At 48.6% G+C, this 16,479-nt stretch overlaps 1 protein-coding gene across 3 annotated transcripts in view; it reads right to left on the minus strand.

The window, feature by feature from the left end:
* Window positions 1-16,479, minus strand: part of ATXN7L1 (ataxin 7 like 1) — a 423,903-nt gene that overhangs the window by 353,828 nt on the left and 53,596 nt on the right. Inside the window, exon 1 of one of the 3 annotated variants that reach the window (XM_086967084.1) lies at window positions 8,065-8,273. The exons of the other annotated variants lie outside the window; for them this stretch is intronic. The gene's annotated coding sequence lies outside the window, so the exon portion shown is untranslated. Of the gene's footprint in view, window positions 1-8,064; window positions 8,274-16,479 lie in introns of those variants that run through there. 3 annotated transcript variants of the gene reach the window in all.

The raw sequence follows: 16,479 nt of genomic DNA on the forward strand, positions 1-16,479 counted from the left end.
GCCCAGGCAAGTTAATTAGTACTTGCCTCTCAGCGGTATTTGGGTGGCTGTCCATAAACCAACTTAAATGTAATGCAAGAATGACTGAGTTTTTTCTTTGGTACCTGCTTTGTCCTCCTGCAACGACTTCTGACATTTTTGTTCTTTTGTCTTTGGCGGTCAGACAGCAAGCAATTCAAGTCCTGATCTTATCTCGTCTGGACTATGGGAACAGCCTGTACTTAAGCATGCCTAACTATCTGATGGACAGGCTTCAGCTGGTCCAGAATGCAGTGGCCCAAACTAATTTCGAGCTCCCCCGTGATGCTCACGCATAAAGCCTTGTGAGGAGTCTTCACTGGCTTCCAGTGAGGAAAAAATTATCTTTAAGACACTACTTGTGACCCAGAAACCCTTATACAGAATGGGCCATGGCTATCTAAAACACAGGATCTCGTTCTATATCCCACAGAGAAATCTTCGCTCCGCAAATCTTTTCCTAGCCAGTACCCCACATATCAAAAAGGCTAGGTCAGGGGGAAACGCCCTCTCCTTTCTGGGCCCGTCCCTTTGGAACAAACTTCTCTTGACCCTTAGAAGCATTAAGTCAACGCCTGTGTTTCAGAAGAAGCTGAAAAAGTGGCTTTTCTCCGGCCCATAACTCCATCCTGTGAGAAAGTGGCTCTGTATATACTGGACCAAAGTAAGGTACAGGGTGCACAGAGTCCACAGTCCCCAGAGGTTTGGCAGAGGCTAAAGTTAGATATAACCTTACTCTCTAAAGTGGTAGCTTGGTCGAGCAGTAAGGCAGTATCAGAGAACAGTGTAAAGCATTTGTTGTACACACTCAGTCAGAAAATGGTCTCACACACTCAAGAACTGAACTCTAGGACAATTGTTTGTATAAACAAATATACAGTTGTTTTATTTTAGAACCAACAAGGTATCAAAATATACTTTCTCAGAATGAGTTACTTTAGTGAAGTACTTTTCAAATAGGCAATAGACCTTTGAATACAATAGTTACGGTTGTTGCAATAGGCAACACAATTTCAAACACAATGTTACATTGAGCTCAATGGGAATTTCTAGTTAAATGCAAATAATTACTTTAAGGATTACTTTTCTAACCATAGGCCTGGATCCTAGATTCAGTCCTGGGACATCTCTGGTAAACAGTTGAGTAAAAGTGTTTTGGTTACAGTTGTGATTTTCAAGTAATATTATTGTATTTTAAAAGTTGACTTTTTCACATAGAATCATCAATGTTATCCTATGAGAGGAAATTCACTTAGCAGGTAAGTAGTCTTAATGTTACTTTTTCCTTACTCGGTGTTTGATCCTGGATCCAGCCCTGGTGCATCTCCTGTAAACAGTTGAAAGAATGCATTTATGGCATACAGGCGATTTTTAAGGAATATTTGTAAGTTTGGAAATTGGACCCTTAGAAGATTTTCTGGTGAAAACCAGACAATGGATTCCTATGGAGGAAAATTGAGTTAACAGTAAATCACGGTTATAATTACTTTTCAGGTTCAGTGCTAGGCCTTGTTGTGCTGAAAGATACAGCACTGGGGTCTCTCCTGATAACAGGTGAGTAATTCGGAATTAGTTATTCGGCTGATTTTAGATGAATATTTTAAAGTTTCAAAACTCCACACTTAAAAAGAATTTCCAAGTGAAACCAGTCAATGTTCCCCTAGGAAGAAAAGTGAGTTATCGGCTTTTGGGAAAGTGCTCGACTGGCAGAGTTAAGGTTCTGGGCATAGACTCAGGAGTCTCCCAGGGTCAGGTAGGTACAGTTGTTACACCCTTAGCGGCACAGGGGCAGCTGGATGTAGAGAGAGTAGGCCCAATGTTATCCTATGGGAGGCTGGGGGTCTTTGGTTGGTGGCTGCTGGCAAGCTCCTGGCCACTTGCTGGGCTCCTGGCCACTTGCTCAGGGCAAATGGGGAAGTAGATTAGGACAGAGGTTGCACTCCCAGGGGCACTTGGGCGGCTGGGTGCAGGGTGCTTTGAGCCGTCGGGCGCTCAATGTTATTCAATGGAAAAGCTGGAATTTGAACAAAGGCTGCCAGCTCGGGGACGGAGATTCTTCAGGTGCGACCATCACTTCGAGAGGTACGTTGGTATCTTGGAGGATAGGCAGGCACCCAGAAGTTGGGCACAGGGGGCCGTGGGGCGCCGGGTGCAGGGGTGTCTTTTGACGTCGGGAAATCTTACCCTCAGCTGGTCGCGGTTGGAAGGGGTCCCTGGTTGTGAGGCTGCAGGCATTGTCTGGGTCATCGAGGAGGGACCTTGGGCACTGGATTTCAGGTTACAATTGCCAGGGGGACGTCCTCAGGATCCTTGTCCACTCAGGCATAGGCCGGGCTCGGCGGGTGCAGAGTGGGCTGGATTCGTGGTTCCTAGCTGGCACCAGGGGCGTTGCTTTTTGAGCAGAACCACTGCTCATGTGAGTCCCAGTCTTTTAGTTGAGCAAGGCAGGCAGATCCTCCGGGGTTTTCAAGGTTGCTTTCCGCAGGGGACGCCAGGGTTTAGCAGGAGCAGGTTCAAGGATCCACGGGCCGGTAGGGCTGGGGCCAAGTCAGTTGGTGTTGTCCTCTTGTTAGCAGCTGTACGGCAGGTCATCCTTCTTCTTGGAAAACCAAAGGAAATGATGGACGGAGCGTTGACAATACAAGCACTCACCCCCAGTCAACTGATCTGGGTTTAATCCATCACCATTCTTTAGCCAACTCTGCCACCCCTGTTCAGACATGGCCATTTGCAAATCAGTCTGACCCTGTGCCTCATGGAACAGTCCAGCCCGAACTGCCAAGCCATGCCTTCCCTCTGAACTGGGGTGGCAGAGTGGGCTAAAGAACGGTGATGGATTAAACCCGGATCAGTTGACTGGGGGTGAGTGCTTGTATTGTCAACGCTCCGTCCATCATTTCCTTTGGTTTTTCTTTGTCCTTCTTCTTGTTCTTCTTTCTTGATTTCAAATCGGGATCTGCTAAAGGAAGGTTCAGGGTGCCCCTAAATACTAAATTTAGGGGCATTACAGGTAGGGTAAGGGCAGGGACCAATGGGTCCCTGTCCTGGTGTGAGTACACCCCCTATTCTGCTCCTCTACTGTGGGAGGGGGCAGGAGCCTATCTCTGATTGGGCAGGGCTCCCCAACCTCAAGATGTCGGGAGCCCGGAGTTGTGCTTCACCTCGCCTCTCCCACCTGAGGGGTGGGGTTGGCAGAGGCTGGCACACCCCCTTCCCTTCCTTTGTTTTCCCTGCCTGTCTTCCCGCCAGAGTAGGGGTCAGAACAGGTGGGAGCCAGTTGCTGAGTACAGCAAGTGGCCTGGAGAAGCTCACAAAGGCGGCATGCCTTTAAAGCTCCTCCTGCCCATACTGGGGGAGGAGATCTAGCACCTCGCCTCAGGATGTGCATTGTTGCTGGCCCAGGAGAGCTGATGCTCTCTATCCAGGAGTCCAGTAACATGTCTGCTGTGTGGCAGCCTAGGCAGCCTCTCAGTCAGGACACTGGTAGTTGGTAAGGTTTCAGGGGGCATCTCAAAGATGCCCTCTGTAGTGCATTTTACATTAAATCCCATACTGGCATCAGTGTGGGTTTAATGTGCTGAGAAGTTTGATGCCAAACTTCTCAGTCTTCAGTGTAGCCATTATGGTGCTGTGGAGTTCGTAATCAATCAATCAATCATATCATTTGTAAAGCGCACTACTCACCCGTGAGGGTCTCAAGGCGCTTGGGTGGGGAATGCTGCTACTGCTCGAAAAGCCAGGTCTTGAGGAGTTTAGTTTTCTGAAGGTCAGCAGTTCTTGGGTCTGCCGTAGGTGGATGGGGAGGGTGTTCCAGGTCTTGGCGGTGAGGTGGGAGAAAGATCTGCCGCCGGAGATCGCTCTTCGGAAGCGGGGGACTGTGGCGAGGGCGGCGAAGCGGAGCTGGCGGTGGGGTGTAGAAGCTGAGTCGTCTGTTGAGGTATGTTGTTCCGGTGTTGTGGAGAGCCTTGTGTGCGTGGGTGAGGAGCTTGAAGGTTATCCTCTTGTTGACTGGGAGCCAGTGCAGGTCTCTCAGGTGGGGTGTGATGTGGCTGCGGCGAGGGATGTTGAGGATCAGGCACGCAGAGGCGTTCTGGATGCGTTGGAGTCGTCTCAGGAGTTTGGCCAGGCTCCTGCGTAGAGGGTGTTTCCGTAGACCAACCTGCTGCTGACGAGGGCCTGGGTGACCGTTCTTCTTGTTTCAGTGGGAATCCACTTGTAGATCCTGGGAAGCACGAGGAGGGTGTTGAAGCAGGAGGAGGAGACGGCGTTGACCTGTTTAGTCATGGAGAGGGTGGAGTTGAGGATGACCCCTAGATTGCGTGCGTGGTCGGTGGGCGTTGGAGCGGATCCCAGTGCGGTCGGCTACCAGGAGTCGTCCCAGGCCGAAGGGGTGGATCAGAGGATGAAGACTTCCATCTTGTCCGAGTTCAGCTTCAATCGGCTGTTTCTCTTCCATTCAGCGACGGCCTTCATTCCTTTATGGAGGTTGGTTTTGGGCTTAGGGATGAGCCCTGGGGTACGCCTCAGATGATCTCGGTGGCTTTGGAACGGAAGGGGGGAAGGCGGACGCTCTGTGTTCTGCCGGTGAGGAAGGAGGTGGTCCAGTTCAGGGCCTTCTCTTGGATCCCGGTGTTGTGGAGGCATGTTCGTAGTGTGTGGTGGCAGACTGTGTCGAAGGCGGCTGAGAGGTCCAGGAGGATGAGGGCCGCCGTTTCTCCGTTGTCCAATAGGGACTTGATGTCATCGGTGGCGGCGATGAGGGCAGTCTCAGTGCTGTGGTTGCTGCAGAAACCGGACTTGGATGGGTCCAGGATGTTGTTCTCATCGAGGTAGCGGGTCAGTTGTTCGTTGACAGTCTTCTCGATGACCTTTGCCGGGAACGGGAGCAGGGAGATGGGCCAAAAGTTCTTGAGGTCCTTGGGGTCTGCGTTGGGTTTCTTGAGTAAGGCGTTGATCTGGGCGTGCTTCCAGCTCTCCGGGAAGGTTGCTGTCTCGAAGGAGGTGTTGATGACTTTCCGGAGATGGGGTGCGATGGATGTGCTGGCTTTGTTGAAGATGTGGTGTGGACATGGGTCTGACGGAGATCCGTAGTGGATGGTGTTCATGATCTTGATGGTGTCGTCGTCGATGTTGGTCCAGGAGAGCTGGCGGTTGGTGCGCATGGTGGTCGGGGGGGGTCTCAGTGGTTGTCGGGACGGTCGTGGCGTTGAAGCTGTTGTGGATGTCTGCGATCTTGCGGTGCAAGAAGGTGGCCAGCAATTCGCACAGGTCTTGCGAGGGTGGGACGTTGTTGGTGTTGGAGCTAGGGTTGGAGAATTCCTTCACAATGTTGAAGAGCTCTTTGCTGTTGTGCGCATTGTTGTTTAGGTAGTTTTTTAAGGAGGCCCTTTTGGCGGATCTGATGAGGTGATGGTGTCTGTGGGTGGCGTTCTTGTGGGCTGCGTAGCTGTCTGGTGTTCGTTCACGGAGTCAGATCTTCTCCAGCTTTCGGCAGGTTTGCTTGGAGGCCCGGAGGTCTTCAGTGAACCAGCTGGCTTTCTTGTTGGTGTCACTGTTGGAGGGTTTCTTGATCGGGTGAGGGTGTTGGTGCAGTCGTTGATCCACTGTCTGAGGTTGCGGACGGCGGTGTTGGGGTCAGCGGGTGGGCTCTGGGCGAGGGTGGTGGTTAGCTGGTCTTCGGTGACTTTGCTCCAGCAGCAGCGAGGCATCTGTTGTGGTGGGTTTCTTGAAGGGGAAGTGGATGCAGCGATGGTCGGTCCAGTGGAGTTCGGTGGTATGGTTGAAGGAAACATGGGGGCTTGCGGAGAAGATGGGGGTCAAGCGTGTGACCGGCGGAGTAGGTGGGTATTGTGACGAGTTGTCTGAGTCCGAGGTTGGCTAGGTTGTTGATCAGGGTGGTGGAGTTAGTGTTGTTGTTCTCGAGGTGAAAGTTCAGGACCCTGAGGAAGATGTAGTACGTGGAGGCGAGGGCGTGAGTGCTGATGAAGTCAGCGATGGAGTCGCTGAACTGTGGTCGGGGTCCGGGGGGTCTGTAGATGAGGGTTCCTCTGAGGGTGGTGTTGGGGTCGGTGTGGATCTGGAAGTGTAGGTGTTCGGCAGTGCTGAGGGTGTTGTCAGTGTTGGTCGAGGGTGTCGTTGGTGTTGGTCAAGGGTGTTGTTGTACTGACAACCTCCCAGCACCATATGCTCTTAATGGCATCACTGCACTTACAGTGCCCGGGAATGGCCCTGGGTACTGTAGGGGCACAGGGCTCATGCACCTGTGCCCACACCACTGGCATAGTGCACCCAGCTAGAGGGGTGACTGATGTATGCCAGGGCAGTGTGTTTGTGGGCATGGTACACAGGGATGTGTGCCATGTCGACTCTCTGTTTAGTGCTGTACCAAGACACTCAGCCTGCCAAGGCAGCGTATGTGTGTCAGGGTACAGGGCCCCTAAGGGTGGCACAATAAGTGCTGCAGCCCTTAGGGGGTTTTTCTGGTCACAGTGCCCTGGGTACCTGGGGTACCATTCACCAGGGGCTTACCTGAGGCCAGAGATGCCATTTGGGTTTAGGCTTTAGTACCGTTTTTAGGGAAGGAACACAGGCCATAGGTTCCTGATTAGCAGGGGCCCAGGGCACACCAAGGAAAAGTGCATCAGTTATCAGGCAAAAAGTGTGGGGGGGGGGTAATGGAACAGAAACCCACTTCCCTACACATCCTACCCCTACTGTCACTTTACGGCACCCAGAGCCAGGACACTCCTTGCAGTAGCAGCTGCGCTTTAGGAATACCCCTACATAGACATAACATAGACCCTGAGGGTGAGGGCAGAAATGGAGAATCTGATAAGGACCTTCTCAGCACCTGCTTTTTAGAACTGCCGGTGTTGAGCACCGGCAGGACCCTGCCCATTTAAAGCCCTGTTGAAGGTAATTTAACCAGATTGTAGGAACTGTAAGCAATGCCCTGTATCATTAAAGCGCTGTTTACACAATATTACAGTGTGCATGCTATTTCCGTGTCAATTTCACACTGACCTGTGGCTCATCAACACATAAACAGGATCTTCAAACAGTAACGCTGCTATGATGGGAAACGTCCCTTCTTAACTGTCAATAAAGATTCTCTACAGGAGAAAGTTTTGCAAATTGTACAAGTAGCAACAGGTAACTGAAAACTAACTGGGACAGAATGTGCGACGGGTGGGATTGCAATTCACTGATAACAAGCTAGCAATACACTCCGTAATAACCAGTAAAGCACATACGCTGCATGCCTGCATTTTTGTCACTTCATGGCATTTCATTTGAGGTCAAAGAGGTGGGGCAAAGAGCATGTGATGCAGTGGAAATCACTGAATCCCTTGCTGTGCGAGTATGACACTGAAATAGTTTGTGGTCCTAACATTTTGGCATCCTTATGAAAAACATCTGCACTGGTTCTACTTCTGAGATTTCAAATATGAACGGAATTAGTTCCAATAAAACTAAATTTCGCTCTCGTAAGAAGCACAAATAAGACACTTGGCTATGAACGCCTGAAAACCTGGCAGTTGCTGCCTACAAGGCATTCACGCATACCTTGTTTATGCTTTCAGTTCTGCAGTAACACTAAAAGGACGGGCGAAGCACTTTAAAAAGATGACCCTACCCCATAAGTGGTAAATATGCCCCACCCCAGTTATAATTTCCCAAACAGCCTTCGCTTCGCTCTTCAAACACGACTGACGCAGACAAGCTGTGTATCTTTTCGTAAAAAGAACAATCGCTTTACACAACCAAAAACATCAGCATTCCTCACGTTTCGTAGCTGCCAATTGCCACAGGGCACAACTAACACCTAATTAACCACATCAAACACGTGAACAAGTGTCGTTTCCTGGCAGAGGCCAGCGGGACCCAATAAGGAAACAGTTTTCCTCCTGGCTGGGACTAGAGCATTTCGGTGCAGGCCGCGGCAGGGCTCCGTGGCGCAGTCTAGAAATAAAAAAAAAACACGACATCGACAGAAGGCAGAACGAGGCTCATGCAAACGGAAACAACAAGAACCATGGCACTCACCGAGCAGCCTGCCGAGCTGAGGTGACTGCGCGCGGCGTCGGGCGGTGGAGCCCTGCCCGCAGACCTGCAGGCGCTGCCAGGGGCGCAGCTGCGGCGCTCGCTGAGCTGGCGCCCGGCCCCGGTGGTCACGCACACCGACTCTTCCGACGACAGGCAGGCGCGCGATAAACACCGCCTTTCAGGTCCTACCAGTTGTACTCTCCAGCTCCGCGGATTTGAACCGATTCCAAGATCAACAAGAACAGAGAGACAACGATCTCCGGCTTAACTGTTTCATTTAACGAGTACGCACCTCCGTCTAGAATAAACCCTCTTTCAGCGCGGTGTCCATAATATGTGCATGCATTTTTACGACAATGTGGACTTATTATTATTTTTTTCTACACTGTCATCACGTGCAGTTTTCATTGGCAACAACATCGAATCACTTTCTGTAAGGTTCAACGTGTCATAGTTCTGACGGCACAAGAACGATGGCCCAGCGGGATAAAATATATATATATATAGCCCCTTTCTTACACAAAATAGGGTAAACAGTAGGTCAGACCCTTTTCTAGCGCCACTTAAGAACTACTCAAAGTCACCCCTGGATATTGAGTACCGAATTACCACCTTAGCCAGTGCAGCGCGCTTGGAGATCACTGTGAAGAAGCATTTACTAATAGTTTTTGCTCAAACACGTTAATCATCGAAAACTGAGCAGCAGAGCAGGGAAACCCAATGGTGGATTTCGACAATTCCAGATATGTGTAGGTTTTCAGAGGGACTTTGGTCTACACATGTATTTACAAAATACTTACACATTTCAGTAAATTATGCCCAAACCACTATTCACAATGAACTTTTCTTTGAAGACAGATACCAACCGCAGGCCAGTAGGGGAAGGCAAATAAATATAGAGTTAGGGCTGATTTGGAGTTTGGCGGACAGGTGACAGATATCCCTTCCGTCGTATGACAAGTGCACTATAGACAAAGGCACCTGTTTATTAAGGCGGACAGGATATATGCCATGTTTTGAGAGAGTAACCCATCTATCAAACTCTAACTGATTTACTTACTCTCAGTACACCCAGGGGTGGGTTCTCTGTTGAAGTGGAGGAGCGTCGCCCTACTTGACCTCCACCCCCCACCCAAGCTCCAGAGTTAACAAGCATTGGAAATGCAATAGGTCTCGCAGCATTAGAGTTAGTGCTTTTAGAATTGTTTATGGGTTTTTTTGTAAATCTTTAGCATTTTTGTTTCCTGTAGCCAATGCTAAAGAATTAAAAAAAAAAAGCCATAAACATTTCTAAAAGCTCTAACTCAAATGCTCCGAGACCTATTGCACTGTGTGCATTAGAAATGCAATAGGTCTCGCATTAGAAAAGTTGGAGCTATTGGTCTTGCAAATGACAAATATTTTATTTATTTGTTGGTTTTTAAAATAGCTAAATTGATAGCTTTGTCATTTACAACGCCAATAGTTATAACTTTCGCGAATGTGACACCTATAGCATTTGGAATGCAACATGTTTTGTATTTACGTGACATAGATGGCAGCTCTGGTCGTTAGGCCACATCTCTAGAGAGCAGGAGAGTGCAGCAGGGGAGAGAAGCACAGCAATGCAATAGGTTTTGCATTAGGAAAGTTTGAGCTATTGGTATTGTAAAGGACACATTTTTCATTTATGTGCTTGTTTTGAAAATTGCGAAATTAATAGCTTTGTTATTTACAATGCCAATAGTTTTATCTTTCGCAAATGTGACACCTATTGCAACACAATATGTGTTGTAGCACTGAGTGGTGTGAGGGTGAGTGGGTGTGTGAGGGTGTGAGGGTGAGTGAGGGTGAGGGTGTGTGACGGTGAGGGTGAGTGAGGGTGTTTGAGGGTGTGTGAGGGTGAGTGAGGGTGTGTGAGGTGGTGAGGGTGAGTGTTAGGGGGTGTGAGGGTGAGGGTGAGAGGGTGACTGAGTGTGTGTGAGGGTGAGGGGATGAGGGTAAGGGTGTGTGAGGGAGAGGGGGTGATGGTGAGCGGTGCGAGGGTGAGGGTGGGTGAGGGTGTGTGAGGGTGAGGGGGTGTGAGGCTGAGTGAGGGTGAGAGGGTTGTGAGGGGGTGTGAGGGTGTGTGAGGATGAGGGGGTGAGGATGAGTGAGGGTGTGTGAGTGTGGGTGAGGGTGTGTGGGATTGAGGAGGTGTGAGGGTGAGGAGGTGTGAGGGTGATGGGGTGAGGGTGTGAGAGGGTGTGAGGGTGAGTGAGGGTGAGATGGTCTGAGGGTGAGACGGTGTGAGGGTGAGGGTGTGTGTGAGGGTGAGGGGCTGTAGAAGCAAACATGCAATAATCAACTATGGCTAGAAAGATATAAGGCCTCCTTGCATGGCATATATTATTTTTCCCCTTTACATAAGTTGGTTTGACACAAGGTAACAAATTTGTTTAAATGTAGCTCATGTTCCATCTTCAGGAGGGTATACTGATGGGGATTTTCTCTCTCTCCCTTTTGGTAAACATATATAGTGCCCTCTAGCACTTTATGATACTAGAATAGTGTGCCCCCTTTTTGACTTGCAACTGATTTTTATTTATATAGTGTGAGAGTACCTCTAAAAGTTAAGTCTCCTGTGATCATACCGTGGAATGGTCATTAGCATATTGTGTTTAGCTGTAAGAGGCAAGGGTTAGGTACAGACAAACACTCAGGATGGCTCCCCGAACCCATGGGTTCCTTACCTGCTCTGGACACGGCGCTTTGGGTGACTGCTCTGATCATCAATGGCAGTTGCTACAGATAACAGCTCCGTCCAAGCCTTCTGCTTCTGCTTTCGGGTGACTGCTGTGCCCTTTGATGGCGAGGGCAGAGGAGAGCAGCTCCGCCCGAGCCTCCCACTTCTATTGCTGCTTTCAGGTCCAAAGCATCTTCACCGAAAGGAGCCCATTAACAGCTTGCAGAAGCTATGGGCTATGCTGGGACCCTGATATATATCGCGCTGTAGCACCGGGCCTCGCACACTTCTAACCTAAAACAGCTGTACAATGAGAAGTGCATCTTAAACTTGAAGGCTATAATACAAGTGACAGCTGAGCCAGACAAGTGAACAAAGGCTAGTGTTACCAAAAATCTACTACAAATCCCAGCGTCCTCTGCTCTGCGGGTCAAGGTGTCTTCACCCAGAAGGCTCGCAGCCGAACCCACCCCTGCTAAGCAGTCATTGGTTGAAGCATACTGCATTCGCCGCTCATCTAGCCCACGCGTCAATCAAATCAACTCGCTCCACCATCAATAAACAGCGGCCATTAGAGTTAGGTTGACATGGCAAAAAAAAAAAGGGGGGATAGGGTGGTGGCTAACAGCCTGGCTGCGCAGTTTAAGCGGGCCAAGCTATAAGACGCTAGCACCAGCGATCTGTAGAGGACGGGACAAAAGTGAAATGTTAAACGCTCGAACATCTAGGTACAAATAGTACCCTAAGTCTCAGCGTAAAGCGTGCCATTAGACTTTTCACAATATGATCATGTACACTTAAAATCTAGAAGAAGATTCCTGCAGGACTAATCTCAGCAAAGAAAGAAAAATCGGAGGAACGGCTCCATCATAACAACATACGATAACACTTCCATGGAGATACCTTGCTACCGCCCCGTTTACCCGCGTGACACGGGGTTCTCGCGAGGACGCCTGGTGGTTTTTTTTTTATTCCTACGTAATGTGCCGTGCTGCTTATGGCGGCGCTGGTGATAGTGCTGTAAGCTGTTGGGGTGAGTAAGACTCGTAATTACAGTTTTCGGGGTTCTTTTAATTTTAAAATCGTTGCGAAACGTCTCCGAAACTCACCTCAGGGAGATGGCGGGTTCAAAGGCTTGTAGTAGGAGGAATGTGAGTCTTTGTAAATAATTTAGGCACAGGAAGAGAGAGGGGTAGAACTATTGAGCAAAAGAACAAGACGGACGGAGGAGAGGGGAGGGGGAGGAGTAATACGACACGGCGGGAAGGGGAGGGGCGGAGCGGGTACGGCGCTGGTGATAGTGCTGTAAGCTGTTGGGGTGAGTAAGAATCGTAATTACAGTTTTCGGGGTTCTTTTAATTTTAAAATCGTTGCGAAACGTCTCCGAAACTCACCTCAGGGAGATGGCGGGTTCAAAGGCTTGTAGTAGGAGGAATGTGAGTCTTTGTAAATAATTTAGGCACAGGAAGAGAGAGGGGTAGAACTATTGAGCAAAAGAACAAGACGGACGGAGGGGAGGGGGGAGGAGAAATGCGACACGGCGGGAAGGGGAGGGGGCGGAGCGGGTAAACAAAGACGGACGTGCACGCGCTTTTAAGCTCAATGCGCATGCGCATTGAGCTTAAAAGTCACGGGCACTGCAAGGAATCGCCACGATTCCTTGCAGTGTGGATAAAGAGCGGATAAGTCCCAATACTCTCGCCTTGCTCGATGCGCATGCGCATCGACAGGCGAGACCTAAAAAGTAAAATGGTTGTTTCTGGTGCCAGTTCCAAAGAAGAGGTCAGGACCGGAGGACGTTGTGTTCGTGTAGGTAATGAATGATTTTTTAAATATATTTGTGTGCTTTTTTATTTTATAATTTGCGCGCGTGCCCGCCCTCTCCCTGTATATGTCAGCTGCCACTGGGTACACCCAAGGGATCAAATCGGGGCTGACGCACCTCAGTGTCCTGATGGGCAGCCCAACATATCTTGAAGGAAAAAGAGATTGCTTCATGCTGGAACAAGTCAGCGGAGAATACGAGATGATGCACCCATAAATTGATTCAGATTGGGCCCTGAGAGTAGAGAATTTAGATATGTAGAGGGTTTCATGTATTTACAGTTCCACAGGTGCTTGGGTTAGAAGCAATACAAGCAATTTGAGAAGTAAGTCAATCAGTAATGCTGGTTTAGAGCTTGTCCTTTGGTGGTAGATACCTACCCCACAACGTATAGAAACATAACAAACAATATATTAAACATCACCTGGCTCCCCAATGAATTTAGAACTAGAGGCATGCTGTGCTCTGAATGGCTGAAAGAAAGGGTGACATAAAAATGACAGTTTTTAGTCAGCATAATATGACTGCGTGGTAGGTCAACCCAATGCTGAATTATAAAAGGCCTACTATGCTGACTGAAAATATTAGGGTCTGCCTTGCAAAGGTATTGATCTTGAGTGCAGGACTCCTCCTCAAAGCTTAATTTGAAGCGTCTATATGATTTGAAGTGATGCAACAAAAAGGGCCAAACCAACGGTGCACTGAAGGATTCATGGGACTAGACGAAAAGAGTTGGCAAGGGCTTTCTGGTGATATTGCAACCAAAGAACGTGCATTGAGAGCTTACAATGTGGAGGATATTCCCATAAGCTGCAGACAGAGGCACTATGGGCGCTTCCAGAGCTGCAGAGAAGAGGCAGGAACCAGGCAGTGGGCCATCGTCCAGTGGAGAGACTAGGTTTGCAGGGAAAGCCAGATTTTGGTGACAAATGCCCTGGGAACCCTACAACGGCACATATGTCTCTGAGGCAGCATGAGCTAAAATAGCATCCCGTGTCAGAGTGTAGGAGGGCTGCGAGGTGAAGAGGTAAAAAAAGGCAGAGGAGGCACAGGGGTGAAATCTCATGGATGCTCAGAGTAGTTGTGAGTCTGGTCACAGTACAAAAGGAAACCCAATAATTAACTGCCTAAAAGGCCACCTAAGACCCTGCACTTAAACATGTACCCACTAAAACAAGACATAGTACACAATGTAAAAAGAAGTTAGTGGGCCAGCCAGACAGTAAAGAGATACTGGGAATGTTGTTCATAAGGCAAACTTGATTGACAATGGAGTACAGTCCAGACTGGAGGTCTTGCATGCGACATGATAATAAGAAATCACCTAAGAAACTGCAAATGCAATACCAGTATAGAATAAATGTAATAAACAGGCAAGTTGGGCAATGACGGACATGGATTTTGCAGATTTCAGGGAGAGGAACCTTTGCTCACATATAGAGCCTCAGCCTCGGAGATTAAAAAAAACCAACATAACAAAAATGTTATAGCAAAAAAGAACACTAAATGTACACAGCAAAGTTAAGGTAAGGATAATGATTAAGATATTTACCAGAGAAATGAAGAATGCTTGTTAACATTTTCAAATGTTAGAGCAAAAATAAAAATAAAACTCAATGGTAAAACATCACATTCAAAATGAGTGAAAAATCAAAATTATTGAAAAGTATTTCCAGCACAAATGAACTAAATAATGGCAAGAATATCATCCTAAAAATTGATAGTAAACAACATAGTTGAATTTTTCCTTTATTACATATTCAATTCGCAACAAGATCTAAGAAAAACAATGGAGAAGTAAATGACTTCAATAAAGCTGATCCAGTTCTCAATGGACAGTGCACTTGATTTGGGATTCTGGAGATCGTTCAGACATAGTGGTGCTGGTGGAGGTGGAGGGCAGGTGCTGGTCGAGAGTGGGCAATCTAAACATGTACCTAAGCAGGGCTCCACGGACATCAGACACACTTACACAGGAGTTCTCAGCCACTCACTTCATCTGGTATCACCACTACGTCCTACAGAGCTTCAAACATCTAACGAGAATCTAACCTGCAAATTTACCAATACATAAAACCCTGGAAGCTGGCCACTTATAGAACACCTCATATAAACGTTTTAAAAATGGATAACAAACGTTTTCTTTCTCTCAGATGTTGCTGAAATTTTCAGGGCATGTCTCCAGAGTCCTTATCAACTTACAGATAATGATGTTAGAAAGTTCCTTATCAAGAACTGATTCCACACAGGACTAGTCGTCATCAGCTAGCAAGACTTGTCCTCACTAGCTAACAGGTAACAGTCTCACAACAAATTAGAAATCCTTCCAAGGTCAACAGCTTCCACTCAACACAGAATGGATCTTCTCCACACCGTGGCCATATGATAAAAACAAAGTTACCTAGCAAGAAAGCAGATTTTTTTCCAGTGGATATGGGCTCAATGTGCTGTTCAGCAGGTTGTCTGCTAACAGCCATGGTGCAAAAGGTTTCCAGCGATAAAAATTAAAATGAATGATTACCGATATGTGTCCATAGAATATTATTCTTTACCTATCCCATCGTCAAGTTATTTTAGATCATTTTGTTGGCATTTTAGAATAAAGGTATCAAAGAGAAAAAAATAACTACGCAATGATTATCAGATAGAAAAAAGATACTGATACATTAGAGACAGCTAACACGCATATTAAAGATGAAGAGTAACCAGGGTACCATGCTCTCCCACAGGCACATTCATTGCACCACTCCCACATATCTCCATCACAAGTATGTCATTTCGAAGGAGCCCCCTTACTTCTTCATAGACAGGTTTTGAAGGAACACACATCTATTCATTTCCTACAACCACCCTTCTAGGCAGAGGTGCTCATGGCCCACCATTGTTGAGCAGAGTCATGTGGTACCAGCACTAAGCCTAAATACTGTTGTGCTTTCATATAGTGGTTTGTTTTTGGATCCTCTAAGGTAGGCAACAAAGCTAATTTCAGAGAATGCAGGATTGACTATTAGAATATCTGTGATAAAGTGTTGAAGACCACCACCTGGGGGCGTGGCTTGGACGCCGATCGGGATGGCGGCGTGAGCTTGCAGCTCCGCGCATGGTCCCGCTATTTCTCCTGAAAACTACACCCTTGGTGTTCCCTGAACGGCGAATTCCTCCTGTGAAGTGTTTAGGAAACATCGGAGAGCAGCTGAGAGCTCTCGGGAGACCGAATATATCGTTGAGACCCGAAAGAAGAAGCCGGAGGTGCTGTGCCGAGAAGGAGGAAAATGGCGGCATAGAGGGACGGCGGTCTCCGCGCAAGGGGCGAGGCGGACCAGAATCGACCTGCAGTGTGAGCCGCCTCCAGCGGGACTGGTGCAGCTAGGGCCCACCTGAACGGGTCTGGGAGGTGGACTTGGGGGTGCGGAGGCCAGCGTTGGACTGGGACACGGTTTACGCTACACCCGCATATACCATCCCCTCCTCCCCCAACCCTGGCGATTGTGAAGCGGGCGGCCCCGGCATTTGTGGTTGTTGGCACTGTCGGAGAGGAAGGGGTGTCTGCTCTACTGCCGCTGCTAGTGAGCACAACTCTCGAGAAGAGGACTACGAGATCAGGAAGAAGGCCTCTGGCGGCCGTATGACGACGCCCGAAGCACCTAAAATGGCGGCCGCAGGCGGAGCTGCCATTGTGGAACAGGGCCGGGAGGACGCAACTGCGCTGACCCGGGATGGTGAGGCCCGGGCTTCCCCGTTGATGATGGAGCAGGAACAGAGGCTGTACCAGCGGCTGGACAACATTTTGGATGCAATAACTTCGACTAAGGAGGCTTTGCAACAGGACATTGCGCAGGTCGCCACAAGGCTGGGTCTCCTGAGAGCGGATCATGCCAAGCTATCG

Source organism: Lissotriton vulgaris, chromosome 1_1 (genome assembly GCF_964263255.1).
Source record: "Lissotriton vulgaris chromosome 1_1, aLisVul1.2, whole genome shotgun sequence".
Classification (NCBI taxonomy): domain Eukaryota; kingdom Metazoa; phylum Chordata; class Amphibia; order Caudata; family Salamandridae; genus Lissotriton; species Lissotriton vulgaris.